Raw genomic sequence first — 18,530 nt, 5'->3', positions numbered from 1 at the left:
TTTTTTTTTTTTTTTTTGACACAGGGTAGCTCTTGGTGTACTTGAACTTACTCTGTAGACTAGGCTGGACTTGAACTCACAGAGAGATCCACCTGCTGCTGCCTCCTGTGTGCTGGAATTAAAGGCAGTGTATCACAATGCCTGGCTCTTGATAATGTCTTTTTTTTCAAACATAATATTTTTATTAATTATTTGGAAACTTCACATAACATATTTCAGTCACACTCACTTCCCAGTCCATCTAGATCAGCCTCCCACCCTTGTGATTTCCCCCCACCGAAGAAAAAACTTCAAGTCCGATTGCGTTTTCCATACTTGGCCAGCCCCTTAAAGAAAACTGCGCCCCCTCCACCTGCATCCCTACCCAAGACCTCAGTTGTGGAGAGCTACACTTCAGCTTCCTTATCACATTTTTTTAAGAGTTTTCTCCAACAGCTTCCTGTCTAGACCGTTACTTTTTGGGAGGGGAGGAAGACAGAGAGGGGAGGTAGGGGTTGGTACAAAAGCCTTCCATGACTTTCCTCAACTGTGAGTCTGAAGCCATCCTTTTGCAGATACCACTGCCCTTTATAGCCAGTGGGAGTGTGGATCATGGACTTCCACGAGGTCTCCAGCATCAGCACATGCCACAGACCTCAGCATGGTCTCCAGTGGCAGTACAGACCATGGACAGCAACACAACCCTCTGCCGCAGCACACCTTCATCTTGCCAACTTCTTAAAGGATGGGTGAAGCTCCTTGTGATTCTGTCCTGTGAGGTGCTAGGTGTTGTCACCCACCTCCTCAGTAGAACAGAATCCTCCTAGGCTCTTCCATAGGCTATGGGTTCTCTCATGCTTCCTGCCTTCTGTTTCTATAGCCTCTGTGTCTCCATGCCACGGAACTCACTTCTAAGCAGCCTTCAGATTTCAATTCCCGAGTCACACATTCTAAGGGGCATCCCCTGCCATTCTGACTGTGTCTGAGGGCTCTGTTCTATTATCTACTGTGAAGACACTATGCTTTCCCAGGAGAGTTTACCACACTGCCTTCTGCTCGCCCGCCGGGTGAGAAGTGCCCAGTGCCCTCTCTGTTTTCTCTTTATATAGCTTGTGTATGTAGCCCAGGCTGCCCTGGAATGTCTGATCCTCCTGCCTCCAGAGTGCTGGGACTACAGATGTTTACCACCACACCTGGTTTAGATATAGTCTAGTTTCTGTTTTGTTGCTGTGGTAAAAACACTCTGACCAGAACAACTTAGGGGAGTGGTGTGGTTTGAATGAGAATGGCCCCCTGAAGATCAAGTAGTTGCATGCTTAGTCCCCAGCTGCTTGAGAAGGATTAGGAGGTGTGGCCCTGTTGAAGAAAGTTTGTCCCTGGGAGTAGGCTTTCAAAAGCTCACGGCAGGGTCTAGTCCCCTGCAGCCTCCACCCCTGCCTGCTGCCTGCTGCTCAGGATGTAAAGCTTTCAGCCACCACTCCAGAGGCCCGCTTGTCTACTTCCTGCCACGATGGTCTTGGGCTAACCCTCTGAAACCAAACAAGCTCCGATGAAATGCATATTAAATGAAAGTGGCCCTGGTCATGGTGTCCCTTCTTAGCATTAACATTGCAACTAAGACAAGTATGAAAGAGTTTATTTTGTATTATACTTCCATACTACAGTCTATGACTGAGAGAAGCCGGGACAGGTACTTAAAGCTGCGACTATGGAGGAATGCTGCTGCTGGCTCACTGATTGGCTTGCTCATAGCCCATGATCACTGCCTATGGATGGTACCCTCAAGACAGGGATGGAGAGGTGGCTCAGTGGTTAAGAGCACTGGTTGCTCTTCCAGAGGACCCAGGACCAATTCCTAGAATCCACATGGTGGCTCATGACTGTCCATAACTCCAGTTCCAGGAGACCCAATTCCCCCTTCTGACCTCTGCATGCACCAGGTACCCAGCATGGTATATAGACATATATGCAGGCAAAGCATATATATATATATATATATATATATAAAAGTCTGTGAAGACAATCTGTCATAGAGATGACCAGAGAACAATGTGATAAAGAAAATTATTAAATCCAGCCTGTCCTGGCCCCCAGATGATTGAAGACTATGTCAAGTTCACAGTTAATGCTAACTAGGACAGGCATGTTTTAAACGCCGACCCATGTTGGTTTTGTTTGTTGAACTCTTAGCAGTAAGCACAGAGTGGGTCTACAGAAATGCATTTTAAGTGAGGCCACGGAGAAATGATGGGGCAGTAAGAATTTGCACTCTCAATTGAACAGAATGCATCTAAACCAACTCCTGCCTATTTCCCCAGTGACTGAACAGGTTGTGGCAGAAAGAGACCAACTGCACTTGGAGACAGTGGCCCCAAATGGTTTCCTACCTGCTGAGTCTCAGATGCCACAGATATGAGATAGTGATTACTGAACTAATCCTTTAAGTACTCTGTTTCCTTCTAGAGTGGAGTCTCTCTCACTTGTTAGCTCAAGTTAGCCTGGAACTTACTAAGATCGTGATATTGTATAAATCATATCATATCAATTTATCCTATCTATCTATCTATCTATCTATCTATCTATCTATCTATCTATCTATCATCTATCATCTATCTATCATTCTATTATCTATGCATCTATCTATGCACATGTGCCAGAAGAGGGCGTTGAATCCCTTGGAGCTGGAATTACAAGGAGTTATAAGCTGCCACATGTGGGAACTGGGAACCAAACTTGTATCCTCTGTAAGAATAGCAGATACTCTCAACCATGCCAATGCTTAGCCATCTATCCAGCCCCAAGACTGAATTTTAAAAGGTCCTAAAAGGAGCTGATTGTGATAGCTCATACCTGTAATCCCAGCATTGTAGAGGCTGAAGTAAAGACTGTTATGAGTTCAAGACCATCCTAGGTTACAAAGTGAAACCCTGGCCCAAAAACAAACAAACAAACAAACAAATAAAATCAAAAGCCAAACTACCACCAACAAAAGAAACTTAAAATATCCCTCCCCCAAATCAAAACACATATACACATGATCACACTCAACCCAAACTCAATAAGGATAGGAAGGTTGCTCAATAGGTGAAGTCCCTCTCTTTCAAATATGAAGACCCAAGTTCCAATCTTCAGCATCCATATAAATGCCAGGTGGGCACAGCAGCTGCTGGTAACTCCAGCTCACAGGAAGCAGAAGCAGGAGGCCGGCTAGATGCTCAGGGTTCAAGGGAGAGACCCTGCCTCAATGAATGAGATAGAAACCAATCAAGAAAGAAACCCAAAGCTGGCTGTGGTGGTACACACCTTTAGTCCCAGCACTTGGGAAGCAGAGGCAGATGGAGCTCTGTGAGTTCAAGGCCAGCCTGGTGGAACACAGGCAGGGCTATACAGAGAGACCCTGCTCAAAATACAAAGAAACAAACCAAACTGAACCAAACCAGAAAACAAACACACAGAAGAAGAAAGACATTTACTATCTACTTCGGGCCTTTACATATATGCACACATACACACATGCATGTGCACCTGTATATACCCATGTGAACATTTACACACCCAAATATACAGGCAAAAAGAAAAAAACCCCAAACAACAACAACAACAACAACAACAACAACAACAACAACAACATCTTATATAACTGAATGCATCTGTCTGCCACTCTTTGTACTATTCCTCATTTCTTCCTCCCACCAGGCCACCTCCCTCTTTAGTGTGTCTGCATATGAGACCCACTCAGGCTACCTCAGTCTGTGTCTGACAGGACATTTCAAAGCTCAGCTGAGAAAAAGAAAAAAAAAAAAAAAAGCTCAGCTGAATGCAAGTGACGTCATTTTCTATTTTCCCATGCTGAAGTTAGCCCAGTTTCTGCCTTTAGCTTGTTTTTCAGTCTGAACTGCATCTTCATCCTTTCTGTCTTAGGTTTTGCTCCTAGAGCTGACCCATGTGCACCAAGCTGCAAGAATGTCTACATCTGCATTGGCTTTGCTGTGACCCTCTGACTTCCTCTCTCACAGCCACTCATAAGAACTTGCTTTCTCAAAGGCAGAGAGAGGGTGAGCAGGACTGTCTTCTGACCAAAGTTAGCTCCCTCAAGTCAAGCTTTTGTATCGGTGAGGTGTGCAGGGCTTCCCATAATCCACTGGCCCTACGGGGATTGGCTGAGATGACCCTTGACTTTTGACTCACACTTTGCAGACTCCTTTGACGGTGAAGCCAGGAGGAGGGAACCAAGCCTTGGAAATGTACTCTCTGCCAACTCATAGAGGGTGCACACTGGAAGCAGATGAGGCTCAGCAGGGCACCTGCCAAGGCCAGGCTCCCAGTCAGGTTGCTCTTGCTGGAGGGGAGCGCTGACCTGCCGACCACAGATGTCTTGGTCTCAGCACAGTGGTGAGACCAGAAATGAGTTGAGAGCCCTTCAAAACAAAAGAGCCGGCAGAAGAGTGAAGAGGAGAACACAGTCTCAGAGACCATATGTGTCGTGCTGTGGAAGCCTGGGAGCTTAATCAAAGCACCTACAGGTCCTGGGATCCGACTGTCTTCTCCAGATTTCATCCCCTGGCTGGATACCAGGGAAAAAAAAAGGGCTGCAGGGCTGTGGTTTAAAGCATGAATGGAAATTTCGAGCCTTCTCTCCCACTACCACCCCCCATGCATTGCTCCAGCCCAGTCTGAACACCACGAGGTATTTTAAAATAATTTCTACTTTGATGAATTGCTGGGGAGTCCACAATTGCTCATAATCAAAGGGAGAAAAATGCAAATGAGATCCGGCCGAGAACTATCACCACCAAACGTTTATTTCACTGCACAGTGCCAAAAAGAATTAAAACAACATTAAACTCACAGCAATCATGTTTAAGCCCTCGTTTCCAAGTGCCAAATTGCACCACTCTGGATCATACAGATGTTCGTTAATTATGCTAATTTTTATTAAACTATTAAAATGGAGAGAATACTGGCTCAGCCAGGCAGACCCAAGCTCTGAATGAACTCTTCTACTGTCTAGAGGTGCTAATTTACTGCTTTTTTATTAAGTTGCTGATTCTTGGGTTTTAGTTTTTAGGATCGAACTGAACTGAATTTCTGGGATCAATGTTTTCCCCATAAAATCTGAACTTCTCTTGGCCCAGCTGTTTGGAAAAAATTGGAAGAGTGCTTCGAGGCTCCCAGGAGATCTACAGACTTCTCCAATGCAGGAGTGTCTCTACCTTCAAACTGGGGACACACACCTATAAATGTGTATATCATTGGGGCATTCGAACTACACATGTTCTCCACTCCATGACACTGTATACTATGAAGGCTAAAGGTGAGACTTTAATGGTCTTTTGTTGTTGTTGTTTTTTGTTTGTTTGTTTGTTTTTTTCCAAGACAAGGTTTCTCTGTGTAGCCCTGGCTGTCCTGGAACTCACTCTGTAGACCAGGCTGGCCTTGAACTCAGAAATCCGTCTGCCTCTGCCTCCCCAGTGCTGGGTTTAATGGTCTTAATGGTACAGAATTATTACCTGAATATGTTCTAGATTAAAAAAACAAAAAAACTTCAAAACAAAAACAAACAAAAACAAACAAACAAACAGACAAACAACCGAAACCAACCAACCAAACCAAGAGCCCGCAACAAAACCCCTCATATATCCTCCTTCACATCACATCTTCCTCATCTGGAAGAAATAAATATGGCATGTTGCTTTTTTCCACTTTTGATCAAACATCTGTTTCTCTCAACTTGAACCTTGTCAAATCTCCTTGAACGCCCTCTACTCCCAACAATGAGGTTTTGAAGATGAAAGTTGGTGTTTGGTCTCCATGACCAGGACAGAGGAACGATTGGCTTGGGTGAATGGCAGGTTGGATGAACCTGAGTTGGACACAGTGCTCACTGTCACCCACAATCAGAAGTGTTTATGGGGGATGGCACACATCCCTAAAGGGATGTATGCTGCTGATCACAATCAACAAGGAAAAACAAAGCCAAAAAGAAAAGAAAAGAAAACAACAACAAAACCAGCCCACCAGACCTGCCATAAAAAGAACAGCCAATTCTATAAACAAAAAGCAGTATGGTCATCAACAACAGGCGTGTGACACAGCTTGACTCTGCCTCCAGTGTCTTCCTATTGCTGTTTATGGTTTCAAGATTATGATAGGCTTCCTCCGTGTTCCTCCTGTCACAGGGCCTTGAGCCCCTGTGTGGTGCTGTAAATACCCTGTCAGTAGGTGTCAGGGGGCATCAGGGAGAAAACCAGCAGGCGCCTATCATAAGCCTTAAAAGAGATTAAATACCCCTACTCCATGATTGCTACATTTTAATTTCTCCCCTCCCTGCTGGTTCCTATTTGTATAAGCTCTTCCATGGCTCCCCTGGAGTATCACAGACATGACCTGGAATGACCATCCTGTCTTGGGATGAGAATTCAATTTCTAGGCTCAGTGAATCCTAGGCTGTTCCGACAGAAGGAGCTCACAGCCTCTTAAGGCTTCAAGTCTTACACTGGAATCTGTCAACCTTTTAACCTGCCTATGGATGGATGGGAAAGACTTTTTTTGAATTCTCGAAATTGGCATTAAAATTTGTGTGGAAGTATATATGGGTCCCATGCCTGGAGTCTTCATTAGATCCTCAAAGGGTTTATGAATCCTCCCCAGTTTTCAGACTAGCTCCCTGGAGGAAAAGACTGGATTTCGTGGCCTAGGTCTGGACTTTGTCCTATTATTGACATCTACTACTTTACTGAACAAAATATAACTAACAACAGCCACCAAGAATCCTTGTTCCTTGCTTGCTGGGGTTTTGTAGGTGTGGGTCCTTCCCTGTATCCTGTATCTTCTCCCTTCCTGACCATATTTACCTGCATAGGGACCAGCATTTACACTTTGACTTAAAAGGCTTTCATAGATTTCAGTGGCTTTTGGCCCAAGCCTCTGACGTGCTTAGCTCCGTTGAAAAGGCTCTGTTATGGAGGCCTTGGGTGAGTTCCTAAGGGAAACACTCCTTTTTCACATCAAAATGGCCTCTAAGCTTCTATGCAACAAGAGGCCCTGAGACACTTGAGACTTTTATTCTCTTAACCGTCAAAGTTCACTGTGTTAGGGTTGTAAGTGAGAGACTCCCTCTTGAAGAAAACAATCAATCAGGCTTGGACACAGAAGATCAATAAGTGCCTGATATATGTATGGGAAAAGCCAATCAATCATGGAAGTATTGGTTTATGATTGCTTATTTCTCCTAATAAAGATCATTTATCATATATTATCATTTGTAAAGATGTGAAATTTGAATTCCTAAGCAGAGTAGATTGTATATTCCAAGATCAACACACACACACACACACACACACACACACACACACACACACACCCCTACCCCTTCTGGATTGGCCTACAAATTCTGAACTCCTAAAATTCAGCTTTGGGAATTTTCTTTGAGATAGCCTAAGCTTTAAGAGAACTTGTGGGGTTCAGCTCAGCTAGGAAAATGAATAGTCTACCAAAGATGGACATACCCATTTTTCAGCACAAAACCATTCTGTGAGGAGATTTTTCCTGAAGGGATAAGGAAATGGTTGGCTGGTTAGCTGGTGGTTTTGTGACACTGGAAAGGATGGGAGCCTAGTGCTTAGCTAAAACCTTGAGTCATTTGGCGGCCTCTCTAGGCTATTTTACCCTGTGCTTAAGGTTCTTGGCAATCATTTTCTCTTTTTCCATTATTCAGAATTTTGGTCTATAGATCATAACACAAATGAGTCATTAAATTTGCTCCAATTGAGCCAGTTTTATTTATTGTTACGTTTCAGGGAACCTGCTATCCTGATGATTGATGGACCTGCTTGTCTGAGGAGATAGGTGTTATTAGAGAGAGAGAGAGAGAGAGAGAGAGAGAGAGAGAGAGAGAGAGAGAGAGAGCGCATTGGAAGGTGGGTCAGCAAAAGCTGTTGGGGGCTCACAAGGACAAGTCTACAAAGCCCAGGCCAGTTTAAGAACGGAGTGCTCTGAGGAGACTGTGTGATCCACATGGAGGACCTGGGAGCACTTGAGGGAGGGGGAGGATACAGCCTGAATGTCCTGAAGAGAGTGTGAATGAACACATGACCTCGCAGTCAAGGCCAGGGAGGTGTGTAGGGTCTGTGCACACCAGATGCTCTTGGTGATGGAAATGTGTGTGAAAAACTGTGTGCAGTGCAAGCAGAGGCCACAGAGAAATCATGGAGGGAGGGGTAAAGAGAAGCAGGTTTGTAAAGAGAGCCTGGAACGGAGCAGACAACTTACACTTCACCTACCGGAGAGAGGGGAAAGGCAAGGTAAACATTTACAGACCGGAGGAAACAAGGTGCCGGGTGCAGCATTCAGGAACAATAGAGGCAGCCCCATTTCAGAGCTGATAGAATTGTGATACCATGTGAGACGGGCATATTAATATGTATTCCATAAACTGTGCAGCTCGCAGCTCTGCCACTCTGTTTTGCTCTGACCGCAGTACCAGCCTCAGGCACCGCAACACAATTTGGAAACAATGTGACGGAAATGTTTAATCTGCTCGGCCCATCTGTGCTGCGTATTTCTCCAGATCTCCCTGAGAGAGGCGCCTTGAATCTCCACATTGCCTTTAATATTCTCCTAAATCACCTCCCCACTGCACTTCAAGGGCCATTGCTACAATATCACAGGTTCATCTAAAGTGCAATGGGGAGGGGGGTCGAGAGGGAGGCACAGGCTGGGAGATTTTTTATTTTAAAATAATTTCCAGAGATCGTCTTTTCTGCTTCTTAAAAAAAAAAAAAAGAAGAAGAAGAAAAGTTATTCTATTGTTGCCGTAAGGTTATTGAGGTTGTTTGGTGCAAAACAGGGTAGGACAGAGTGGAATCATTCTCTAAAGAATTATATTTATTAATCTCCATTCTCTCAATTGAGCGTGGGAGGGGTGAGCAGCTGCTTGCTTCTCATCTCTGTTTTGCACCTTGCTAGGGTGAGGTGCTCATTAGGGGCTGTGACTCTCCATTCTCATGGCATTGAATTTGGGCTTGGTAGCTTGGTAGTTCTCTGCTGCTGCTTTGCAACAAATAAAGCAGTATACATTTAAACCCTGCCCAAGGTGCCCTCATCAGGAAAGGACACTTTACATTTTTAATTTGGGCAGAAATCCTTAGGTTTTCTTTCCTCGAAGTGCAGATACTGAGTGTTGGATTACGGCGGCATTTCCACACTTGATTTCGCCAAATTCAGCTACTTGGGACTAGAAAGTGGGTTCAGAGAAAGAGGGGACAAGTCACTGTGTTTTAGACCCTAGATGAATGGGAGAGTGTTGCACATCACCAAGAAAATTAGGATTCCTTTTGCTTTGTGAATTAAAGAAATGAATAATTTAATCCTCAAGATTGTTCCGGCGAGGGAAAGGCGAACGTCCCAGTTGCGGGGGCCCTACAGTCTGTCGGTGTGTTACATCATCTGCACACATAGGCGTTTCCATGACAACAGCTTATAGCTTCATTTCCTGGATCCCTCTAGGGGGTGTCACAGCCAGATCCACCTGCTTTTCACCCTACCCTCGGTGGGGTCATGGTAAGGTCGCCAGAATAAATGAACGCGGGTACTAATGATCTGTTTACTGCTGTTTATGCTTGGTGTGTGTCAGGGGCATGCACATTTAGAGAGCTCATTATGGCTGCAATTAGAATGCACCATCGCTAGATATTTAACTCCTTTTTCTTTTAAATTAGCATTTTAATAACATTCTTTGAGCAGAGAAACAAAATGACCATTTTTCACGGACAAACTTCTAGCTGTAGGTGCAACTTTAATGGCAAAGTTGCGAAGGGGAAAGAAGGGAGAGAGGGGGAAAAAGGCCATTTTTACTACTTTCACCCCTCCTCCCTACCAAAAGGATATTTTTATTTGCTTTCTAACACACTCAATTTCCTAAATTTGTTTTGAATCCAATTATTTTGGGTGGTTTAAAGTACCGTGCTCTTGTTGGACGGAAATTAGCAGCGATTGAAATTAACTTTTTATGTGACCTGTGAAAGGGGCTAAAATAATTACAAATGTAGACAAAAAAATGTGGACGAAATCCTCCTTCCAGGAGACCCTAGCTGTAGGACTGGGCTGTGAGACCATTCTCAGAACATCTTCCTACCGCAACCACAAGGACTTTTTTTTTTTTTTTTTTTCTTTAAGAAGGTGACTGTCATGATTGTTTCTGTGTTACTGTCTTTAGGATTATTTTACAGAGCCTAAGTGGTGACAAACACGCCATTATACGCAGGATAAATAAGAATCAGATAGAAAGACAACAATAGCAGGGTATGAATTACCATTTTAAAAAGGTCAGATGGCGGGAGCCTCCAAGAGCAGGAGAGCTGGAGCAGGGATGAAGCAGTGCTGGCAGAGACAGACTTGGTCGGGGTTTTCTGGAGGCATAGCTTCTTAGGGACCAGACAACACCTTCTCTAGGTGTTTACAGATGCTCTGCTTGTGTAAAGTGCAGTGAAAAATAACAATTTGAATGTTTCGATTATCTTTCCCAGTCCCTTCCATTTTCATTATTTATTTCCTATAAATCGGGACCTTGCTGAACATAATTCTGCAGACAAGGAGGTGGAGGGGACAGCCGATGTGAACGTGGAGATAGATGGGTGCGTGCAAGATAGATGCCATGCGTTTATGAAAAGGGAAGGCATCCGTGGTGAGCATCCACAGGGTAGAGCAGGCGAGCATGGGAACATTTTATGGATGGAAAAGGTGTAAGGAAGACGGTGGGAACTGGCGCAGCGAGCCTACCCTCCTGGAATCCATGTCCAAGTTCTGCCTGAGATGTCCCACGCTTGCTGTGACTCCTGTGAACCTCATGAGCCTTTCCATGACAACAGACAGAATTTCACAGCCTTGGATGCTTGGGAGGTCAATAGTTGAAAGGCAAGAGTTAGAAAGAGAGATCTTTATCCACAGCAAAACAATCCCAAAAGTCCCCCCCCCAGACTATACACACACACACACACACACACACACACACACACACACACACACACCACAGAAGAAAAAAATTAATGGTGCAGCAGGAAAAAAAAAAGAACCTTTCTAAAAATGCAAGTTTAAAATGTTTATGCTCTCGCCTCAGCCTCGCTGCACCTTAGAATCTGCCATTTCATAAACAAAATACTGATGGCACAGACTATCATTTGGTGATAGCTACCCCAGGACATATCTAGATACACTTCTGTTATTTTAATTAAATACTGCATTATGGTTTGTGACAACTCCATAGCTACTGCGTAAATGAATTCCGAATTAAAGTGTTACTTAGGCATCCAGTAATTTTTGTTTCAGCTCTCAGTTTTACAAAGCAAATAGCTATAAAATCAAGATGTTCATTCATTTACAGATGGGGGAGGATTGTTGTTGCTATTTTTTTTCCCCCTTAATCCTCATGCAGGAAAGGAATCTGGCTCCCGACACTCTCAGCTTATGAGCCACATCACAAAGAAAAACACATCCTCTCGACTAGAATGTGAAACACTGAATATTAATTGCTGGTGTTATGCTTATTTTCACAGTAGAGTCCTGTCTTTTTAGCAATTGTTCCGATGGGCTGCAGTCTTGAGCTGCCAGGAGAGTCTTCTCCTTTGTTGGTTTCATTTTCTTGAAAAAGAAATTAAAAAGTGCATAAAAGCTCCATGGAAGTTTCTGGATTTGGAACTCCTCCCAAACACAATATAAGGACAGAGAAACTCTTGTGCCGTTATGCAAAAAAAAAAAAAAAAAAAAAGCATCTCTAAATAAAAAAAATATTTTTAATTTAAGTATATTATCATCCCCTAAATGAACTGGAGATATAATTTGATATCACCAATTTGTTATAGTTTAAACATTGCTTAATTGGTAAATATTGAGAAAAGTTTGGAATTTTCTCATTTATCAGTTCAAAATCTCACTCAAAATATAGTAGGGCAAAAGGATTTTTTTTTTTTGCTCAAATCTTGAGGATTTAATTGTCATTAATATGTCTTGTCACATGAAAAATTTTAAAATAGCAAGATTTCTGAAGACACCGACTATGATTTCTGGTCTGAGAATCAATACAATCTTTTAATTATTATTAACTATCTTCTGTCCGTGGATGTCAGCAGCTTCTTGCTTTCTGTATTCTCACGGTTGCCCCTGACTTCCCATAATGAATCTTCCAACTTTGACAGAAATTACTGCTCTGTATGTTTGTGACGAGACTATAATGTGCTTCAGTATTTTGCAAGTTTGGTTGGAGTGTGGAAACCATTCGAGAAAGCCTAGCAGGAGTGACTGAGGGAGGCTGGGTTCCTTCTGAGAACGTAATTACACAGAAACAAAGCTTTCTCGACTCCTTTTAAATAGGGCACATCACTGAAATGTCATCTAGCCTCTCTGGCAGATTAGCAAGGAGTTTATTACTAAATCTCTGTCTATTAGACGTGTAGCTGACTCTGGAGGAGCAGCTTGTTATAGGACTGGCGGCAGGAAATGGAGAGAATGTCACAGTTAAAGACACAAATTTTCCCTGTAATATATTCGAATGGAAACCTCTGAATCCAATACTACATGGGCATATCTAATAAATTCACAATATTTCAGTCTCAACAGCCTTCGCCGGTTAGTTTTAAAGATTTATGTGGTAAAAAATTACTCGGTGATGAATATGGTTTACTCTGTGCAGTATTGGAGGTGTAAGGAATTAAACTACCGTCTTTAACAGTGAATTTATTATTACCTCTGTCAAAAGACGAAGCCTTTAACAGCATTTGTTATAAATTCACTGCAAAATAAATGGCTGGCTTTTTTTTTTTTTTTTTTTTTTTTTTATCCTGGAGTTTGTAAAGCGTTGGGTGGTTCTGAGCATTAACCTAGCCCCTTCATGGCTTATGTGGTTCTGTGTAAACATCTGGTGTGGGGCTTTCTACCTGACTCTGGGGTATGTGTGTGTGTGTGTGTGTGTGTGTGTGTATGTGTGTGTGTTTTGAAAGTGAAAGATCCTGTCTAGGACAACAGTTTAGAAACAAGGAGATTAAAGAGAAAACTGCAGTTGTATTCTCTCTCTCTTAAAGGGTTTTTATAATAAAGAGGCAGGATTCAATGGGACAGGGCTGCCGTGCAGTTGGCCCCTTGCGTACAGGCCTATGCGCACGCATGTGCGCACAAACAAGCACCCTCTCCCTTTTGTCTTGGAATGGGTACCCCCTCATTTATAAAAATTACCTGGAAGGAATGAGGCTGCCAGGGTTTGTTCTAGACGATTGGTTCCTGTCTGGGGGAAAGGAATGGCCTCTACTGAATTTGACCGGTGTATGACCGTTGCCTTCCAGCTGACCCCAAATCCCATTCGAATCCCCCTAACTCCTGCTTCCCAAAGGGATTATTAATGAGAGAAAATACCACCATCATCATCATCTTCGTCATCACAGCACGGTGTTGACCTGCTTGTTAACATGAAATGGGGTGGCGGGGACACCTTCTGCGTTTCCCCCATGCCATTATAAATAAGAAAAGATAGCCTCTGATGGTCTACCCCTGCCTACCCCTTTGGTTAGGTCAGAGGTGAATAATAGTTCTTTGACAGGCATTGATCAGTTTCATCACACTGTTTGGGCAGTCTGTGCCCCAGGCCTATATTTCCCCACTTACGACTCCCAAATTACCTCCCAAATAACCTTAGCCCATCCCCCCCCCCCAGTCAAGCCGAGGGTACGATGCCTGAGGAAGTCCTAAATGGACACTAGATGTCACCAAACACCTCCTTTCCCTCAGAGTCCTGAAATTAAAAATAAATAAATAAATAAATAAATAAATAAATAAATCCTTCCTTTAAAGTGATCGAAGGGATTAACTGAGGGGTTTTTATGAGCAGTGTTGTCATGTTCAACCAAACACACCTAAAAGAGGAAGTATCATTGCATGTTCTCTCTCTCTCTCAAATAATAAACAGACTTTTTTTTTTTTTTTTAAGAAAGGAAGGAAGGGACAGCCCAAGGGAAGAGAAAGGTCTTTATTCTTAAGTAGTCCTTTAAGGAGGTAAGGGGGAAGAAACCCCTGGGTTTTTAAAATCCCCTTACAACAGGCATTATGTTAACACAGCCCAGGTGTGCCAGCCCAGGCCGTGCCACCTTCAAGCAGCTGGAGCCAGAGACGGCTATTCCATCCCAGGTGACAGAAAGAATATATCTTTGTTCATAGAAAGTCCATCTACCCACATGAAGAGCCTCATGATACACTGTTTCCACCAGCTAAGAAGTCAGCCCAAAGACTGGCACGGGGAGAGCCATGAAAAGACCTTCCTGTCCCGGCTAAGCCATCCCGTATCAACCCTAAGGAATGCCCAACTTGTTGCTCCAACGCTGATTCCCAAAGAAATAAGACCCTGCATGAGGCCTTAGAGGTATTTAATACTCATCGGTGAAGGACACAACCCAAGCTTAGGAGATACATCCGTCTGGCTCAGTTTATCTACACAGGAGGCAAGGGGTACGTGGTCCTTCTTTCCAGTTAACTGAGTTTCTCCTTTTGGTTTTTGAGACAGCCTCAATATATGTCCCTGGCCGGCTCAGAACTTGCTATGTATACCAGGCTGCTTTAGACTCAACAGAGATCTACCTGCTTCTGCCTCAGTCTGCAGGGATTTAAGGTCTACACCCTACAAAGTTTCTCCTTCCTATTTGCTGGACCGCTCATGTCACTGCCATAAATCACTTCTGGAACTGATCTTTTTCCTACTGGCCATTCAGTTCTGTGGTATCTCAGACCGCAGAAGCACCTATTGCTATTTAGAAAGAATGTTTCCTAGGGGAAAAATCTTGCTGGCTGGAAGTCAGGTCACTTCCCTGAAAGGAAACTTGTGACTTCTCTTATCCAAGCAGAGGCATCTTATCCTTCGAGAGGCCATAGCGGCCCACTGGATTCCAGAGGGGCCTTGCAGCCTTCAGATACAAGGAGCTAAGCCAGGGCACAGTGTCCTCACCCCGAGAGTGATTCAGCACCTGCCCTGTCATGCATGGTGCTCAGACAGAATGGATTTTTGGAGTACACCTGTTGTTGAACCCCTGCCAGGTACTGATGGCCACTAACCCCCAAATCACTTCCCCCCCCTGCTGTTGATGCTTGGAATGTCGGACAGGACCGAGCGGCAGCCGGTGTGTATTTCAAACACAGCAGATGGATTTTTATATTAGCTCCTATTTCATGTTCAGGCAGAGCGACCGCCACACTAAAACCACACAGCCTCAGTGCCGCCGAGTTTGCTTCTGTGAGATTAATTCTGTGAAATTAATTGGGACAAGATTGAAAAGGAAATTAAAATGCAGCCGAGTGAACAGGCCTCTCAAACACCTTTTCTCTGCTCTGTTCAAACTTGAATTCTGCGGTGGTCGCCGGCATCGTGGGAAGTAATTTACGAGAGGCAGGCTCTCAGGAGTGATCCGTTACGTATGAGGAGACCTGCACCAGCGCCACAATCTGGAGCCACTGAAAAGCGCTAAACCTCCCTGCTGTGTCTGGCGCTGTGTCCTGGCTCCTCCAGGGGTCGGAAGAGAGGCTCTTACCAGCAAAAGCCGTTCAGCAATCTCTGGGCCCAAAAGGAGTGCAGGAACATCCACTGGATGTTCACATCCGCTTCGTTATTAAAAATCTTTCTCTAATATATTTTAAGATCCAAATTAGAAGTCAGCGAGTTAAGTGGGCATGAAGCGGCATGGGGCCTCGGAATGTTTGGATGTGCTGAGGGGCTGTCTGCGGGAGGGCTCTCTGCTGGCTGTGTCCTTACTGCTCCTGCGATGGGTACATGGCTCAGGCCTCTTCTGGAAGAGAGCTTTGGAGACTTTCTGGTGATATTTCTAAACCACAAAGACACAGTGGATTTCCACATAGGCCTCTTCACTGGGTAGTGAGTGTTCTTACCTACGTGAGAGAACTTTACTTTGTGTCTCAACCGATGGAGCTTCTCAGGAGTTCTTGATGTATGAACCACTTTTCTCATTATATAGGAGTTGTCATTACTTAAGGGCTACGTATACCTTCACATACATTCTCTGACCACAACCCTACGAATGGAAACTATCCTACTTTTTACAGATAAGGACATTAAAGCCTAGAACGTTTAAGTGACTTTTTTCAAGGTTACACAAATAACCTACCTAAGAACAGGTGGTAGGCTGTTTGGATAACTATAAAGTACATTTCTCTATCTATCTATCTATCTATCTATCTATCTATCTATCTATCTATCTATCTATCATGTACCATATATATATTGTATCGTGTGTGTGTGTGTGTGTGTGTGTGTGTGTGTGTGTATTACAGGGCTGGAGATCTGGGTCACTGGTTAAGAGCACTGCCTACCATTCCAGAGGATCCAGTTTCAATTTCCAGCACCCACATGGTGACCCACAACCATCTGAAACTCCAGTCTCAGGGGGTCCAAAGCCTTCTTCTGAGGGCACAGACATATGTACAGACAAAATACCAATACATGTTAAATAAAACAAGCAAGCAAGCAAGCAAGCAAACATGCTCCGATCCCAGCAGGGACAGCAAGGACAGCCCAGGGTTAAAAGCTGACATCTTCCCCTTTCTATCTGCTCATCTTACTTCCTTGCCTTGAGTCTCCTTCTTCCAGACTTTCTCCTCGAAGCCTTTTCTGTCCTTTCTTTTCTGAGACAGGGTTTCTTTATTATGTAGTCCTGGGCTGTCCTGGAACTCAGAATGTTGACCAGGGTGGTCTCAAAATCACAGAGATCAGCATGCCTCTGTCTCCCGAGGGTCACCACGCCCACCACCGTGTTTTCTTAACGAAGGGCTATGGATTTAACTTGGTAGTAGACCATCCAGGGCCTAGCATGCATAAGGCCCTGGATTTGATCCTCAGCACTGTAGGTTTTACTTTGAGAGGGGTAAACCAGTTGTCCCTATGGGGGTGAAGACAAAACAGGTGGCAGTCGGAATGCTTGTCGATCAAATGGAGCAAGTCATTGAAGCTGCTAGAGTGCTGTGTGGATTTCTCGAGCAGCCTTGCAACATCAGGCCCACTGTGTTCAGAATGGAAGTATCTAGGGTGGGAGAAACAACTCCCTCATTTTACAGGTGAGGAAACAAGTCCATGGAACTGAGCTGTACAGCTGTGTCATGCATCCCACAGGGAGACATTTTGCAGGGTTCTAGACAGAGGCCTTTCTTGCTCAGCCAAGGGGCTACCGGCCTTTGCAGGGAAGAAACACGGAGTACTCCAGACACCATTCTCTTGGACTAAACTCAGCATGCGTCAGTTTGTTCTCTTGCTCCAGGTATGAGAGGCAGGCTCATTCCAGCCAAGGAAGCCAGCTGGGGCTGAGGTAGGAAGAGCCGGAGAGAGAGTTCCAGAGAGCAGGGGATGGCCGAACATCCAGATGGCACAGAATCTCCTCTTCTATCTGTATTTGTGTTTTTTAGAGACAAGCAGCTAGGAAGGGAGGTCTTTTAAGGTTCCTTTTTGTCCAAGGGCTCTGATTGAGTTAGGTAATAGAATCAGGGTGAATCCAATCTCAGAGGCTCCCCAAGCCGACGACGTTAAACAGAATGGAGCTTGCAGAAGGGATGGTCCTTGAACTACAACCTTTGCATCTCCTCCTCTGATTTGCAGGGATTAGCAGTATGAGGAAGAGAGGCACCTGGTATTGCTTAGGGGGCAGAAATACTGATAGACTTAGAACCTTCCGGAACAGTGGAGAAAGATGCTGACAGAATAAAGGCAGCGAGGCATTTTCCCTGAATTAAACTCTGATGCATTAGCATGTAGTCATGGAGGAGGGGAGCGAAGGTTTGATTTTAAAAGACCAGTCTAACGTTCTTAGGCATCTCATAGAAATGCCACAGCCATGGTAACCACACACTACTCTATAAGGGGACAGGTCACTGCACAGCCCCTTAGATCTAACTGGAGGGAAGGGACCCCCAGTGAGAAGCCATTAACAAAGGCAAAAGACATGTAAAACAAACAAAATAATCATGACGGAGAGAAGGCCAGCCGCCAGTCTGGCTCTGCATTCCCCCCTCCTGCTGCAGGCACCTCTAGACAATGTAAACAGTTAATTTGTTCACCTGCAGGCTCTGGGCAAACAGAGGCCTGGTCACACCTGAGTGGGTAACTCGATTACCCCGTAATGCCAGCACAGTAATGTACACAAATTCTATTACACGGCAAACCTTGCTTTCGGGCATTTGAAATACCAATCAGGCCAGTGTCCACTCCCTTCTCTGCTTCCAATTTATTCTTGGTGTATTGGAGCTGCACCGAAATTGTGGTAGGGTGGTGCTGAGTTGGGGTCGTAGGAGAAATCACTAGAACATCGCGATCTCATCTAGCAGGGCCTACAAAGCCCTTAGCTTCCTGCAAAGGGCTAGGTCTGAATTTAGTTACTGTTTAAAGGGGCCTGGAAGACATCCAGAGTCAGACTTGGTCTGTACTCTTTTCTTTTCTTTTCTTTTCTTTTCTTTTCTTTTCTTTTCTTTTCTTTTCTTTTCTTTTCTTTTCTCTTCTCTTCTCTTCTCTTCTCTTCTCT

General features: G+C 44.3%; 1 protein-coding gene across 1 annotated transcript in view; it reads right to left on the bottom strand.

The window, feature by feature from the left end:
- The window catches only part of Skap1 (src kinase associated phosphoprotein 1), a 297,239-nt gene that overhangs the window by 9,363 nt on the left and 269,346 nt on the right, over positions 1-18,530 (bottom strand).

This window comes from Mus pahari, chromosome 14 (assembly GCF_900095145.1).
Source record: "Mus pahari chromosome 14, PAHARI_EIJ_v1.1, whole genome shotgun sequence".
In the NCBI taxonomy this organism is placed as follows: Eukaryota; Metazoa; Chordata; class Mammalia; order Rodentia; family Muridae; genus Mus; species Mus pahari.
This window is presented reverse-complemented; position numbering and strand designations above follow the sequence as displayed.